We start from the raw sequence: 16,833 nt of genomic DNA, 5'->3' as shown, positions 1-16,833 counted from the left end.
GCCACGCCGGTCGGGGGGCGTTGACAGCGGCCCCTCCCCCCCACCCCCCGGCGATTCTGCGGGTCCCGATGGGCCAAGTGGCCGACAGGTTTTGCCCAGTCCCACCGGCGTGAATTACTCACCTCATACATGGCGGGACCTGGCAGGTAAGTGTGCGGGGCCTACCGATCGGCGGGCGGGCTGTTTCCGTGGGGGGCCTTCTTTCCTCCACGCCGGGCCAGCGCGGAGAAGGGAACCACTGCGCATGCGTGGAAATATGTCGGCCGTGCTGCGCACACACGGACATACTCCTGCCATTCTGCGCATGCGCGAACTCACACCGGCCTTTGGCGCCGGTTGGAGCTGCGGGAACCACTCCAGCGTCAACCTAGCCCCCTAGAAGTGGAGAATTCCTCACTTTCGGCAGCCATTGACACCGGAGTGGTTGGGTCGGTTTTCACGCTGGCGTGGGGACATAGCCCCATTATTGGAGACAATGGGGAAGGCCTTAATCTTACATTGCCTTGGTGTTTGCAGTAGAAAAGGAGGATAATTTGCTGGAAGTCCTGAAAAAATGACTTGGATGATGGCATAGAAAGTCATATACTCAAATTTGCAAATGATACAAAGTTAAGTGGCATTGTAGACAGCCTAGATGATAGCATCATAAAATTGCAAGGAAATATTGACTAGGTGAATGGGCAAAATTGTGGCAGATGGAATCTAATGTAAGCAAGTTTGAGGTTATCCATTTTGGAACAAAAAAGGATAGGGCAGAGTACTTTCTAAATGGAAAGTGATTTGGGGGAGAGAGTTTCAAACTTCTACCACCCTTTGAGTGAGGGAGTTCATCCTAACATCTCCCCTGAATGCTCTAACCTAATTTTTAGACTATGCCCCCTAATTTTAGAATCTCCAGCCAGTGTAAACAGTTTATCTTTATCTACCCTGTCTATATCTGGAAAACTATAATCAGACCATAGAATTTACAGTGCAGAAGGAGGCCATTCAGTCATCGAGCCCTTGGAAAGAGCACTCTGCTTAAGCCCATGCCTCCACTTATCCCAGTAACCCCACATAGCCTTTTGGACACTAAGGGGCAATTTAGCATGGCCAATCCACCTAACCTGCACATCTTTGGACTGTGGGAGGAAACCGGAACACCCGGAGGAAACCCATGTAGACACGGGGAGAAAGTGCAGACTCCACACAGTCACTCGAAGCCGGAATTGAACCCAAGACCCTGGAGCTGTGAGGCAGCAGTGCTAACCACTGTACCACTGTGCCACCCTTAGCGTTCTAAATTCTAGCCAAAAGAAGTCTAATTTGAGTTATCTCTCCTCATAACTCAACCTCTGTAATCCAGGTATCATTTTTGTAAACTTATATTGCATTCCCTCCAAGGCCAACATATCCTTGCTAAGGTGTGGTGCCCAGATCTGCTCACAGTCCACCAAATGTGGTCTAACCAGGCTTTTGTATAGCTGCAGCATAATCCCTGTGTCTTTATATTCCAGTCCTTAGGAATAAAGGCTAGCATTGCAATCACCTTTTTGATTATTCCATCTGGTTCCCATTTGTGGGGACGGGTACCAAATGACGCTCGCCTGAGGTCCCCGAGGCGAAGGGGTTGAAGCTGGAACAGTTGTTAATTTTAAATCTGAGAGGATAGTTTTTTGCTAAACAACATTATTAAGGGTTTGGACCAACGGCAGGTAAATGGAGTTAGGTCGAAGATCACAGTCAGTTTTGTCGGGGAGCAGTGCTATTGAGTAGGATGAAGTATCATCGCAAACGGTCCCAGGGCATGTTTATAAAGACTGCTGGAATTAAGATCCCATAGGAAATTTCAAACATTATTAGCTGTATGCAACTGTATACAACAGTCGATTTCGGCGGGAGAACAGCTGGTGAGTCAGTTTCAGCGGGAGCATTGCGGAAGGAGGTTGCTGGGAGTTTTTTAGGCGGGAACAGGAAGTCGACCCGCGGACGTCTGGGAAGACCCTCACCAATAAATTCTGGTGGAGAGGAAACCCGAGACACTACACGTGTAGTGTCTCCCACCCACCCTCCTCCTCTAACCTAATAATAAAACCCATTGGTCTGAGGTAAGTACCATATTTTATTATATTATTATTATTTTTTATAAAAATTTAATTGTTATCAAAAGCCAGATCTTGGTAGAAAGTTAGAGGAATGGCAGGGAAGGGAGTGCAATGTTCCTCCTGCAGGATGTTTGAGGTGAGGGATGCAGTTAGTGTCCCTGCTGATTTTACCTGCAGGAAGTGCTGCCATCTCCAGCTCCTCCAAGACCGAGTTAGGGAACTGGAGCTGGAGTTGGAAGAACTTCGGATCATTCGGGAGGCAGAAGGGGTCATAGATAGCAGCTTCAGGGAATTAGTTACACCAAAGATTGGAGATAGGTGGGTAACTGTAAGAGGGACTGGGAAAAAGCAGTCAGTGCAGGGATCCCCTGCGGTCGTTCCCCTGAGAAACAAGTATACCGCTTTGGATACTTGTGGGGGGGACGACTTACCAGGGGTAAGCCATGGGGTACGGGCCTCTGGCACGGAGTCTGTCCCTGTTGCTCAGAAGGGAAGGGGGGAGAGGAGCAGAGCATTAGTAATTGGGGACTCTATAGTCAGGGGCACAGATAGGAGATTTTGTGGGAGCGTGAGAGATTCACGTTTGGTATGTTGCCTCCCAGGTGCAAGGGTACGTGATGTCCCGGATCGTGTTTTCCGGGTCCTTAGGGGGGAGGGGGAGCAGCCCCAAGTCGTGGTCCACATTGGCACTAACGACATAGGTAGGAAAGGGGACAAGGATGTCAGGCAGGCTTTCAGGGAGCTAGGATGGAAGCTCAGAACTAGAACAAACAGAGTTGTTATCTCTGGGTTGTTGCCCGTGCCACGTGATAGTGAGATGAGGAATAGGGAGAGAGAGCATTTAAACACGTGGCTACAGGGATGGTGCAGGCGGGAGGGATTCAGATTTTTGGATAACTGGGGCTCTTTCTGGGGAAGGTGGGACCTCTACAGACAGGATGGTCTACATCTGAACCTGAGGGGCACAAATATCCTGGGGGGGAGATTTGTTAGTGCTCTTTGGGGGGGTTTAAACTAATGCAGCAGGGGCATGGGAACCTGGATTGTAGTTTTAGGGTAAGGGAGAATGAGAGTATAGAGGTCAGGAGCACAGATTTGACATCGCAGGAGGGGGCCAGTGTTCAGGTAGGTGGTTTGAAGTGTGTCTACTTCAATGCCAGGAGTATACGAAACAAGGTAGGGGAACTGGCAGCATGGGTTGGTACCTGGGACTTCGATGTTGTGGCCATTTCGGAGACATGGATAGAGCAGGGACAGGAATGGATGTTGCAGGTTCCGGGGTTTAGGTGTTTTAGTAAGCTCAGAGAAGGAGGCAAAAGAGGGGGAGGTGTGGCGCTGCTAGTCAAGAGCAGTATTACGGTGGCGGAGAGGATGCTAGATGGGGACTCTTCTTCCGAGGTAGTATGGGCTGAAGTTAGAAACAGGAAAGGAGAGGTCACCCTGTTGGGAGTTTTTTATAGGCCTCCTAATAGTTCTAGGGATGTAGAGGAAAGGATGGCGAAGATGATTCTGGATATGAGCGAAAGTAACAGGGTAGTTATTATGGGAGACTTTAACTTTCCAAATATTGACTGGAAAAGATATAGTTCGAGTACAATAGATGGGTCGTTTTTTGTACAGTGTGTGCAGGAGGGTTTCCTGAAACAATATGTTGACAGGCCAACAAGAGGCGAGGCCACGTTGGATTTGGTTTTGGGTAATGAACCAGGCCAGGTGTTGGATTTGGAGGTAGGAGAGCACTTTGGGGACAGTGACCACAATTCGGTGACGTTTACGTTAATGATGGAAAGGGATAAGTATACACCGCAGGGCAAGAGTTATAGCTGGGGGAAGGGCAATTATGATGCCATTAGACGTGACTTGGGGGGGATAAGGTGGAGAAGTAGGCTGCAAGTGTTGGGCACACTGGATAAGTGGGGCTTGTTCAAGGATCAGCTACTGCGTGTTCTTGATAAGTATGTACCGGTCAGACAGGGAGGAAGGCGTCGAGCGAGGGAACCGTGGTTTACCAAGGAAGTGGAATCTCTGGTTAAGAGGAAGAAGGAGGCCTATGTGAAGATGAAGTGTGAAGTTTCGGTTGGGGCGATGGATAGTTACAAGGTAGCGAGGAAGGATCTAAAGAGAGAGCTAAGACGAGCAAGGAGGGGACATGAGAAGTATTTGGCAGGAAGGATCAAGGAAAACCCAAAAGCTTTCTATAGGTATGTCAGGAATAAGCGAATGACTAGGGAAAGAGTAGGACCAGTCAAGGACAGGGATGGGAAATTGTGTGTGGAGTCTGAAGAGATAGGCGAGATACTAAATGAATATTTTTCGTCAGTATTCACTCAGGAAAAAGATAATGTTGTGGAGGAGAATGCTGAGCCCCAGGCTAATAGAATAGATGGCATTGAGGTACGTAGGGAAGAGGTGTTGGCAATTCTGGACAGGCTGCAAATAGATAAGTCCCCGGGACCTGATGGGATTTATCCTAGGATTCTCTGGGAGGCCAGGGAAGAGATTGCTGGACCTTTGGCTTTGATTTTTATGTCATCAGTGGCTACAGGAATAGTGCCAGAGGACTGGAGGACAGCAAATGTGGTCCCTTTGTTCAAAAAGGGGAGCAGAGACAACCCCGGCAACTATAGACCGGTGAGCCTCACGTCTATAGTGGGTAAAGTCTTGGAGGGGATTATAAGAGACAAGATTTATGATCATCTAGATAGGAATAATATGATCAGGGATAGTCAGCATGGCTTTGTGAAGGGCAGGTCATGCCTCACAAACCTTATTGAGTTCTTTGAGAAGGTGACTGAACAGGTAGACGAGGGTAGAGCAGTTGATGTGGTGTATATGGATTTCAGCAAAGCGTTTGATAAGGTTCCCCACGGTAGGCTATTGCAAAAAATACGGAGGCTGGGGATTGATGGTGATTTAGAGATGTGGATCAGAAATTGGCTAGCTGAAAGAAGACAGAGGGTGGTGGTCGATGGGAAATGTTCAGAATGGAGTACAGTCACAAGTGGAGTACCACAAGGATCTGTTCTGGGGCCGTTGCTGTTTGTCATTTTTATCAATGACCTAGAGGAAGGCGCAGAAGGGTGGGTGAGTAAATTTGCAGACGATACTAAAGTCGGTGGTGTTGTCGATAGTGTGGAAGGATGTAGCAGGTTACAGAGGGATATAGATAAGCTGCAGAGCTGGGCTGAGAGGTAGCAAATGGAGTTTAATGTAGAGAAGTGTGAGGTGATTCAGTTTGGAACGAATAACAGGAATGCGGAATATTTGGCTAATGGTAAAGTTCTTGAAAGTGTGGATGAGCAGAGGGATCTAGGTGTCCATGTACATAGATCCCTGAAAGTTGCCACCCAGGTTGATAGGGTTGTGAAGAAGGCCTATGGAGTGTTGGCCTTTATTGGTAGAGGGATTGAGTTCCGGAGTCGGGAGGTCATGTTGCAGCTGTACAGAACTCTGGTACGGCCGCATTTGGAGTATTGCGTACAGTTCTGGTCACCACATTATAGGAAGGACGTGGAGGCTTTGGAGCGGGTGCAGAGGAGATTTACCAGGATGTTGCCTGGTATGGAGGGAAAATCTTATGAGGAAAGGCTGATGGACTTGAGGTTGTTTTCATTGGAGAGAAGAAGGTTAAGAGAAGATTTAATAGAGGCATACAAAATGATCAGGGGGTTGGATAGGGTGGACAGTGAGAGCCTTTTCCCGCGGATGGATATGGCTGGCACGAGGGGACATAACTTTAAACTGAGGGGTAATAGATATAGGACAGAGGTCAGAGGTAGGTTCTTTACGCAAAGAGTAGTGAGGCCGTGGAATGCCCTACCTGCTACAGTAGTGAACTCGCCAACATTGAGGGCATTTAAAAGTTTATTGGATAAACATATGGATGATAATGGCATAGTGTAGGTTAGATGGCTTTTGTTTCGGTGCAACATCGTGGGCCGAAGGGCCTGTACTGTGCTGTATTGTTCTATGTTCTATGTTCTATGTTCTAACTATGCACAGGGATAGGTACGTATGAGGCTCCTTCCAGATCCACCTTCCCCTGAGCTCTGGTCACATACGATCTGACGTCACTGATGATGGTACAGTATAATTGTTCATAACCCTTTATACGAATGAAGTTGCACGTTTGCTGAGAGTAAGGTCCATGAGAAGATTGCAAATCAAATCAAAATCAAATCAAATCAAATCAAAAAAAATAAATCTGTTGGTAAGATTCGTCTCTCATTCGCTGCAACGGTGCTGTCATTCTGCATTTGCAGATCCCTGACATAGAATGACACTTGTGGGGAAATCAACAAACTGGAAATGAGGCCTTAAATACTTACAATTTCTGAGCCACATGTTTCCTGTTAGTACAATTCAGCACTGGAGGCATCCGACTGCAGAATTAACCTTGATATGTACTGGAGGTTCGCTTTGACGATGGACATGATCTTGCGGCCACGCTGTGCTGGAAAAGCATCTCACTGCAGCGCAACATGGCCGGTGAAAGCCGGGAGGCCCCGTTCCCTGGATCCCCCCCCCCCGGCTCGCAACGCCTCTCGAGATTCAACACGATCTCGCGAGACGTTGCAAAGAGAATCCTGCCCACAATAGGTGGGATCACGTTTTGGCAAATCTGCATATGAGAGCAAGGCAGTAAGCTTTACTCTAATGTGCAGATTCCCAAGGTACCTGAGGCTTTGGGATTCAACTCCTTTGCCTCGGGGACCTCAGGCGAGCGTCGTTTGGTACTCGTCCCCACAAATGGGAACCAGATGGAATGGCACTAGTGGGTGTCTCCAAGGGGATTGGAGTCCCCCAGCTGCATGCCCATTGGGCAGGGTGTTGCCCTGGCACTGCTGGGGCCACCTGGGTATCTTGGAAGTGCCACCTTGGTAACAGCTGGACACTGCTGTGGTGCCCAGGTGGTGCTGGCAAGGGCACTGCTGTGGTGCCAGGAAGGCACTGCCAAGGTGCCAAGCTGGCATTTTCTGCACACGTGTGATTGGGTGGGGGTTGCCCACCATGGGAGTTGGGGGGGTGAGGGGGGGGGGGATGGAAGACCCTCCCATGTTGCGTTCAGGCTGGGGGGAGGTTTTTTTTTAATGGGGCCTCAGAGATTGGGATGCCATTTAAAAATGGCGTCCCAATCGCTCGCTACAACGTGCAGTTCCCGCGAGCAGAGCCCCCCGTTGTAAAAAACGGGGCTATGTGCGGCCCATGTGCGTTTTCCATTTCGGCTCTTTACTCAACAGGAGTAACTTTCAATAGCCACGTGTTTCTTGACAGTGCGAGTGCCGGAAAACACGCGACTGAACGCGCTCGCTGGGGAACTTTGCTCCCTTTTGGGACGATCATGCCCTCAATATTTTATTTCACTGCAGAGGTGACAGAGATATACGTTCTAATGCCAGTATTAACCAATGAGATCATTTGAGAGAATATCACTGAGGGACACCAGCCTTTTTTTGCACCTGTTTATCTGGGCCCCCCTGCAACATCTGAACTTTGGTTGCCATTTTGGCAAACAATTATATAATAACCCTCACCAGACCCATGGGGACACATTGATCAATCTCCTTGTGGGACTTGTGGAATATGAGCTTCCCCGCTGGTGGGCAGAGGCCCACCCAGCTGGGACTCAGAAATCCACCCTTTAAAAGCCGGCCCGGACTGGGACTAGCTCATCTGGAAGTCCCGATTGGAACCTGTGAGCTGTAAGCTGTGTTGTGGCCTTTACTTTATGTTTATGAATTAAATAGAGTCACAGAATCACTACAGTGCAGACATAGAACTTACAGTGCAGAAGGAGGCCATTCAGCCCATCGAGTCTGCACCGACCCACTTAAGCCCTCACTTCCACCCTATCGCTGTAACCCAATAACCCTTCCTAACCTTTTTGGTCACGAAGGGCAATTTATCATGGCCGATCCACCTAACCTGCATGTCCTTGGACTGTGGGAGGAAACCGGAGCACCCGGAGGGAAACCCACGCAGACACGGGGAGAACGTGCAGACTCCGCACAGACAGTGACCCAGCGGAGAATCGAACCTGGGACCCTGGCGATGTGAAGCCATGGTGCTATCCACGTGTGCTACCATGCTGCCCAAATAATTTGAACAAAGATTGATGCTGAGGAGTTTCTATTCTATAAAAGCTCAGAGGCGTGAGAAAAACATGGTGGCACAGTGGTTAGCGTTACTGCCTCACAGCGCCAGGAACCCGGGTTCAACTCAAGCCTCGGGTGGTTCTCTGTGTGGAATTTACACTTTTTCCCCGTGTGTGCGTGGGTTTCCTCCGGGTGCTGGGGTTTCCTCCCACCGTCCAAAGATGTGCAGGTTAAGTGGATTGACCATGATAAATTGTCCCTTAGTGTCCAAAAAGGTTAGGTGGGGTTACAGGGATAGGGTGGGGGTGGGCGTGGGCCTCGGTAGGGTGATCTTTCAGAGGGTTGATGCAGACCCGATGGGCTGAATGGCCTCCTTCTGCACTGTAAGTTCTATGTTCTATGTCTATGATTATCTGATAGGACGACTAGGAGCTGCAACAGTGTGTGCGAGCTCTGAGAGCAGTCAATCCAACACGTTGATGGTGAAACAACTTGATTTAGTGTATCCAGACATATACACACACACACAATACAGAAGAACAGAAAGCCTAGTGTTAGCACCTGGTGGTTGAGATAATTACCTCTCAGCTTTTTCTCCTGTATAATAGACACATTGTTTGGTGCTGCATGCAGGCAGACTGCATTCACTTTTTTTAAAAACGCTGGTTTTAGTCCAGAGGCTGTTGAGTGTATGAATGTATTGTACAGAGAGGCTTTGATGTGGTTTTGGGTCTCACGGCCAAAGGCCTATATTTTCTTTGAGAAGCGACTGTGTGTAATATGATTGTACCTGTGAGGACAATAGCTAACATCGCAAATCCAGTTTTTTTCTCAATCTATCAAATGAATCAACCTGACCCGTGCATCTGTCATCAGATTAAGCACTGAATCAAAGCGGTTAATCAGCTTTGAAGTAACTTTATCGACATGCCTCACCATATATAAAGGTGAGATCAGGTAGCAGCAGATCAAAATAGTTTAAGGATCAAAAACGTTCTCTGGTATTTATTACTCACCTGATCTGCTATTCATTTGTCAACCGCATATTAAGACACAAACACACTGATATAAATTAAGAACTATACAGTGAACTGACAGTCAACTCCAGCTGCCACTGGGTTTGCTGAAAATGTCTCCCCTTTGGGCAGCATGTCATTCAGTTCTAGTGCCTCTTCATATAATAAGATCAGTTTGGAAGCTTCATGTTAATGCAGTTTGGGAGGTGCATTGAGATGAAGAGGATACGTTATACAAACTGTAATTGAAATTCATCTTTAATAAATTACCTGTCATATAATTACAGAAGAGCCCAGAGCAATATGGCTTCAGTGTAAACAGTGCTCTTCTCTCATTACAGAAATCCCTGGAGCAGTTTAGCGCTAGTTCATAGTGTAAACACAGCCATTACCTTGAGATGCCTTCATTATTGCAGTGTCAGCCATAGCTCAGTGGTAGCTTGCTCTCCTGCGAGTCAAAAGGTTATGGGCTCAATTGCCTCATTCCAGAGACTTGAGCTCATGATTGAGGCTAACATTCAAGTGCAGTAAAGTGCTGCACTACTGGAAGTGTTTGTCTTCCAGATTAGACGTTTAAGTGTCTGCCCTCGCTGGTGGATGTAAAAGACCCTAAGGCACTATTTGACAAAGAACAATAGAGTTCTCCCTAGATCATTCTACCCTCCGTAAACCTGAGGTCATCCAACACTCTGCTGCCCACCTCTTAACTGGCACCAAGTCCCGTTCCTCTATCACTCTTGTACTCACTGACCTACATTGGCACCCAGTCAAAAGATTTGATAGCTCTCAGCCCTGTTTTCAAATTTTTCCATGGCCTTGCCCCTCCCTATCTCTGTGATCTCCTTGAGCTCCACAACCCTCTGACAAATCTGCACTTCTCTAATTCTTACCTCTTATGAACCCCCGATTTTAATTGCGTTGGTGGGTGTGCCTTTAGTTGCCTTGACCCCAAGCTCTGGAATCCCCTCCCTACTTTCTCAGCCTCTCTTCTTTCCGCCTTCAAGGAAGCTCGTTAAAATCTACCTGTTTGACCAAGTCTTTGGTCATCTGTCCTTGTAATATCTCCATAAGTACCTTGGCGTCATACTTTGTTTCCCCATGATCTTGTGAAGTGCCTTGGGACAGTTATCTGAGTTAAAGGTGCTATATAAATATAAGTAGTTGTTGGTGTGGTGCTCTGAACTCATTACCGAATCATCACTAAAACAGACAGTCAGGTCATGAAGATATGACTGTTTGTGAATGCCTCCTGCTGCATTTCCAACATTGCAACAGCCACTTACATTTCAAAAAGTATTTAAAAGACTGCAAAGCACTTTGGAATGTCCTGAGGTCATGACAGGTGCTACATAAATCCCAGCTTTTCTTACCAAATCTCGATGATGGCATCAAAACTTGCATATTGCGAATCAGCCCCCATGCAGCAAACCCAGCGGCCATATTTAAACACTGGCTAGCGTGCTTCGAGGGATACCTACAAACGGCCCCCGGCCGGATCACAGAAGACCAGAAAATGCAGGTCCTGCATTCCAGGGTGAGCCCGGAGATCTACACGCACCTCGAAGGCGCGGAGGATTTCCCGACAGCGCTCACCATGCTGAAAGGAGTCGACATTCGGCCCGTAAACCAAGTCTACACACGCCACCAACTCGCGATGAGACGGCAAATCCCTGGAGAATCGCTGGACGTGTTCTACAGTGCGCTGCTAATATTGGGAAGGAACTGAAACTGCCCATCGGTGAGCGCAAACGAACATATGGAACTCCTAATCAGGGATGCTTTTGTGGCAGGTATGACCTCATCCCAAATCCGCCAGTGACTGTTGGAGAGAGACTCACTCGGGCTCATGGAGGCACGGGCACTTGCGGCCTCCCTCGATGTGGTCTCACAATTTTGGCGGGCAGTCGAAACACCCCCGGCAGCGATGCCCGGCCCGCTCGGCCATCTGTAAAAGTTACGGCAAGAAGGGGCACTATTCGGCGGTGTGCCAGTCCCGGGGGGTCGTCGCAATCTCCGGGGGAGAATGGGGACAGCAGATTCAACCCCCCCAATGATCCATGTGCGACCAACGGGCGCCGCCATTTTGGGTCTCGGACTCCAAGCGGGGAGGATGGGCGCCGCCATCTTGTGACCCTCCGGACACATGTCCGCCCCCGACCGCGTGCGATCCATGGACGCCGCCATCTTGGCTGATAGCCAAGGACCCCAGCATGGACGGCTCCACGGGGTCTGAAGAAAACGCCCCGATGCAGCAACCACGACTGGCTTCGGTGACCCTGGACCAGTCGTGGCCCCGGACGCTCCAAACGGCAACAACGACGGTGCTGGTTAACGGGTACGAAACACCATGCCTGATCGACTCTGGGAGCACGGAAAGTTTTATCCATCCGGATACGGTAAGACGCTGTTTTCTTTCAATCCATCCGAGTACCCAAAAGATTTTCCTGGCAGCGGGATCCCATTCTGTAGAAATCAAAGGGTTCTGCATCGTGAACATAACAGTGCAAGGGAGAGAGTTTAAGAATTATCGGCGTTATGTCCTCCCCCACCTCTGCGCTCCCACTCTCTTAGGGTTAGATTTCCAGTGTAACCTCCAGAGCTTAACGTTCCAATTCGGCGGCCCAATACCCCCACTCACTATCTGCAGCCTCGCGACCCTCAAGGTTGAACCGCCTTCCTTGTTCGCGAACCTCACCCCGGATTGCAAACCCGTCGCCACTAGGAGCAGAAGGTACAGCGCCCAGGACCGAACGTTTATCCGGTCTGAAGTCCAGTGGTTGCTGAAGGAAGGCATAATCCAGGCCAGCAATAGTCCCTGGAGAGCCCAGGTGGTAATTGTAAAGGCCGGGGAGAAGCAGAGACTATAGTCAAACCATCAATAGGTACACGCAGCTAGATGCGTACCCTCTCCCCCGCATATCCGACATGGTCAATCAGATTGCACAATACAAGGTCTTTTCCACCGTGGACCTTAAGTCCGCATACCATCAGCTCCCCATCCGCCCGAGCGACCGCAAGTACATGGCCTTCGAGGCAGACGGGCGGCTCTACCACTTTTTAAGGGTCCCATTTGGCGTCACTAACGGAGTCTCGGTCTTCCAACGGGAGATGGACCGAATGGTTGACCAGCACGGTTTGCGGGCTACGTTCCCATATCTCGACAACGTAACCATCTGCGGCCATGACCAGCAGGACCACGACGCCAACCTCCGCAAAGTCCTCCAGACCGCTAACGCACTGAACCTCACCTATAACGAGGAAAAATGCGTGTTTAGCACCGACCGTCTAGCCATCCTTGGCTACATGGTGCGTAATGGAGTGATAGGCCCCGACCCTGAACGCATGCGCCCCCTTATGGAGTTCCCCCTCCCCCACTGCTCCAAAGCCCTGAAACGCTGCCTGGGCTTCTTCTCTTATTACGCCCAGTGGGTCCCCCACTATGCGGACAAGGCCCGCCCACTAATCCAGTCCACTACCTTCCCCCTGACGACAGAGGCCTGCCAGGCCTTCAGCCGCATCAAAGCGGATATCGCAAAGGCCACGATGCACGCAATCGACGAGTCCTTCCCTTTCCAAGTCGAGAGCGACGCATCCGACGTAGCTCTGGCGGCCACTCTCAACCAAGCGGGCAGACCCATGGCCTTTTTCTCCCGGACCCTCCACGCTTCAGAAATCCGCCACTCCTCAGTGGAAAAGGAAGCCCAAGCCATAGTGGAAGCTGTGCAACATTGGAGGCATTACCTGGCCGGTAGGAGATTCACTCTCCTCACTGACCAACGGTCGGTAGCCTTTATGTTCGATAATGCACAGTGGGGTAAAATCAAGAATGACAAGATCTTGAGGTGGAGGATCGAGCTCTCAACCTGTAACTATGAGATCTTGTACCGTCCCGGAAAGCTGAACGAGCCGCCCGATGCCCTATCCCGCGGCACATGTGCCAACGCACAGGTAGACCGCCTCCAAGCCATCCACGAGGACCTCTGCCACCCGGGGGTGACTCGGTTCTACCACTTTGTGAAGACCCGCAGCCTCCCCTACTCTGTTGAGGAGGTCTGAACAGCCACCAGGAACTTCCAAATCTGCGCAGAGTGAAAGCCGCACTTTTTCAGGCCAGATAGAGCGCACCTGATAAAGGCTTCCCGACGCTTTGAGCGCCTCAGTCTGGATTTCAAAGGCCCCCTCCCCTCCACCGACCGCAACACAGACTTCCTAAACGTGGTGGATGAATACTCCCGTTTCCCTTTCGCCATCCCCTGTCCCGACATGACCGCAGCCTCCCCGTTCGGTTTCCCCGCATACATCCATAGCGATAGGGGATCCGCCTTCATGAGCGACGAACTGCGTCAATTCCTGCTCAGCAAGGGCATTGCCTCAAGCAGGACGACCAGTTACAACCCCCGGGGAAACGGTCAGGTAGAGAGGGAGAACGGTACGGTCTGGAAGACCGTCCTACTGGCCCTCCGGTCCAGAAGTCTCCCAGTTTCCCGGTGGCAGGAGGTCCTCCTGGATGCCCTCCCCCATATCCGGTCGCTGCTGTGTACCACAACTAATCAAACGCCTCACGAGCACCTCCTTGCCTTACCTAGGAAGTCCTCCTGCCTGGCTGGCAGCCCCAGGACCCATCTTGCTCTGAAAGCATGTGCGGGCGCACAAATCGGACCCTTTGGTCGAGAGGGTTCATCTTCTCCATGCAAACCCCCAATACGCCTACGTAGCATACCCCGACGGCCGACAGGACACGGTCTCCCTGCGGGGCCTGGCGCCCGCCGGAACCACCCCCACCCGCGCCAACACCAATCACCCCCTCCCTCCCGCCGGCGCACCCCACGGCCGCTCCCTTCCCGGGTGGATCGGTCCTCCTCCCGTGCCCGCCCAGGAGTAGTGAAACAGGAACAAACAGCGCGACGCTCCCAGAGACGACAGTGCCCGAGCGAGCACCTGCACCACCACCTGGGCTGAGATGATCGACAAGGACGACCAGGGCACCCACTCGACTCGTGGAATCCGCGTGACAAAGCAAAACCTGTAAATAATTCAATAGCCCAGTAAAGCGGCAGTGTAAATAGTTCACCATTGAGATCGATGCATAGCACTGTGTTAAGATAATTCCAGTACCAGCTTTGTAAACCCACCATGCGATCCACCACCCCGCCGGGTTCTTTTTAACAAGGGGTGAATGTGGTGGTATGTATTAGGGGTAGTACGGTACCTGTGCTGCCGAGAGGCTTTTGGTAGACAGACACTGGGTCCTGATTGGATCGGCCGCCTGCTGGCTCCACCCAGTAAGGCGGAGTATAAGAACCTGGGTTCTCCCAGCAGCCGCATTCTGTAACTGAGCTGCTAGGGAACAAGTCTGCTTAATAAAGCCTTCGATTGACTTCATCTCTTCTCGTCTCGTGAGTAATTGATTGTGCTACAAGACAATAATCAACATTATATATATTAAAGCTTCAATTAATGTGCAAATTATCCATCATCTTGGGATCACTCCCATAAATGGCCATTTACCCCTTTAAATTGGCGTTGTGATATCTGGTCACATAACATTGCCCAGGGGTTAAATAGATACCAGTCTCACTGTAATTATCTCATCGAATTGACACACGCCGTTTAGAACCGTAGAGTCCTTAAAGTGCAGAAGGAAGCCATTCGGCCCATCGAGTCTGCACCAACCCTCTGAAAGAGCACCCCACCTAGGCCCACTTCCCCTCAACCCATCTAACATGCACATTAAGGGGCAATTTAGCATGGCCAATCCATCTAGCCTGCATTTCTTTGGACTGTGGGAGGAACCCAGAGCACCCAGAGGAAATCCACACAGACACCGGGAGAAAGTGCAAACTCCACACAGACATCCTGTGGCTTGGGCTATAAGCTGGAATCAATTCTATTAAAAGTAAAAAGTTAAACTGTATCGAAGTCAATGTGCCAAATCTTCTGGTGACCATTGGAACCCCTGTGCCCATCGCTGGCCAGACACAAAACTGTTCCCTTGCATATGATTTATCGAAACAACTGACGGAGCATCTTGCTTAGGGCAGGAAGCCACAGAGACAGCAGCCAAGAGATTGGCAAACGTTTGGAAAGAGAATTCAGAGGATTGAATTTCCTTTCAAGGTCAGGACCCTGACTTTAGGGCCACTTCTGCGTTCTGACCTCCCATTTCTCTAATTCTGGCCTCTTGTGCACCTCCATTTTTAATTGCTCCCCCATTGATTTCCTTGATTCTAGTCCCCCTTTTTTTATGGCACTAGCGTCGTATTCTGGTACATTTTGTAAAGGTCTCCAAGCTTCCCAGTTTGTTAGTGAGTGACTGGGTGAGGTAATTGAGTAAATGGATAGATGAGTGAGGTAAGTGGATGGGGTAAGTGGGTAAGTGGATGGGGTAAGTGGGTAAGTAGATCAGTGTAAGTGGGTAAGAGGGTAGGGAAGTGAGGCAAGTGGGTAAATAGGTGAGGTGAGCAGGTGGGGGAGGGTGATAACTGGGTTGGTGGGCCGAGAGAGCTGGAGGGTCAAGGGTTTGAGGGGGTTGTGGAAGGTGGGGGGGGCTCAGTGTGAGTGATTGGGGGACTCATTTCTGTAGTTACTAATTCAGATTATTAAGTTGCAACTTTCCAAAGTCTCCGACTCTAACTCAGAGTCAGGCTTTTTTGGAGGGTCCCGAGGAGCAGGGGAATTGTCCATCAGAAGTTAAAAATTTCCAGGCAATTCTCACGGAATCCAGACATCGAGATTTCCACAGGGTCCTGTTGTACCTTCTAAACCACAGTGTGTATTTAACCCGTACACAATGGACAAATGATCAGACAAGTTGCTTAATACAATAATTGTTTATTACAAGCACACAAGTTAATATTAATCAATCACACACACATGCAAGTTGAACTCTAAACTAGTAGACTAGAAAGACCTTGGGCGGGATTCTCCGCTCCCGGGACTAAGTGCCCGCACCGCTGTGAACGCCGTCGCGTTTCACGACGGCGCGGACAGGGCCCGGGCACGGCCTATTCTGGCCCCCACAGGGGGCCAGCACGGCGCTGGAGCGGTTCATGCCGCTCCAGCCTCCTTGCGCGGTGGCAACTGGGCGCTGCGCCAACCCGCACATGCGCAGTTGGGCCATGCCATCCCGCGCATGCGCGCGGAACTTCTTACGCGTGCCGGCCCCTCACCAACATGGCCCTGGGGTTCTGTGGCCGGCCGCGGAAGGAGGTAGGCCCGGGGGGGGAAGAGGCCGGCCCGCCAATTGGTGGGCTCCGATCGCGGGCCAGACCCCATCGGAGGCCCCCCCTCCCGGTGAAGGAGCCCCCCTTCCCCCCCCCCCCCCCACCACAGGCCACCCCCCCCCCACCAGCGTTCCCAAACAGTTCCCGCCGGCAGAGACCAGCGGTGAACGGCACCGGCAGGACTGTCATTTTTCTCGCCGGCCGCTCAGCCCATCCGGGCCGGAGAATCGCCGCTCGCCATTTATGGCGATTCTCCGAGCGGCCCGGCACGATTCTCGCGCCGCTGGTTTTGTGGGGGGGGGGAGAATCACGTGCGGATGTCGGGGCGGTGTGGCACGACTCGCGCGGCGTCCCGGCGATTGTCCCACTCAGCGTGGGGGGTGGAGAATACCGCCCCTTAACTTAACTTCCAGGT

The sequence above is a fragment of the Scyliorhinus torazame genome, chromosome 8 (genome assembly GCF_047496885.1).
Source record: "Scyliorhinus torazame isolate Kashiwa2021f chromosome 8, sScyTor2.1, whole genome shotgun sequence".
Taxonomy (NCBI): domain Eukaryota; kingdom Metazoa; phylum Chordata; class Chondrichthyes; order Carcharhiniformes; family Scyliorhinidae; genus Scyliorhinus; species Scyliorhinus torazame.
Note: the sequence above shows the minus strand (reverse complement) of the source record.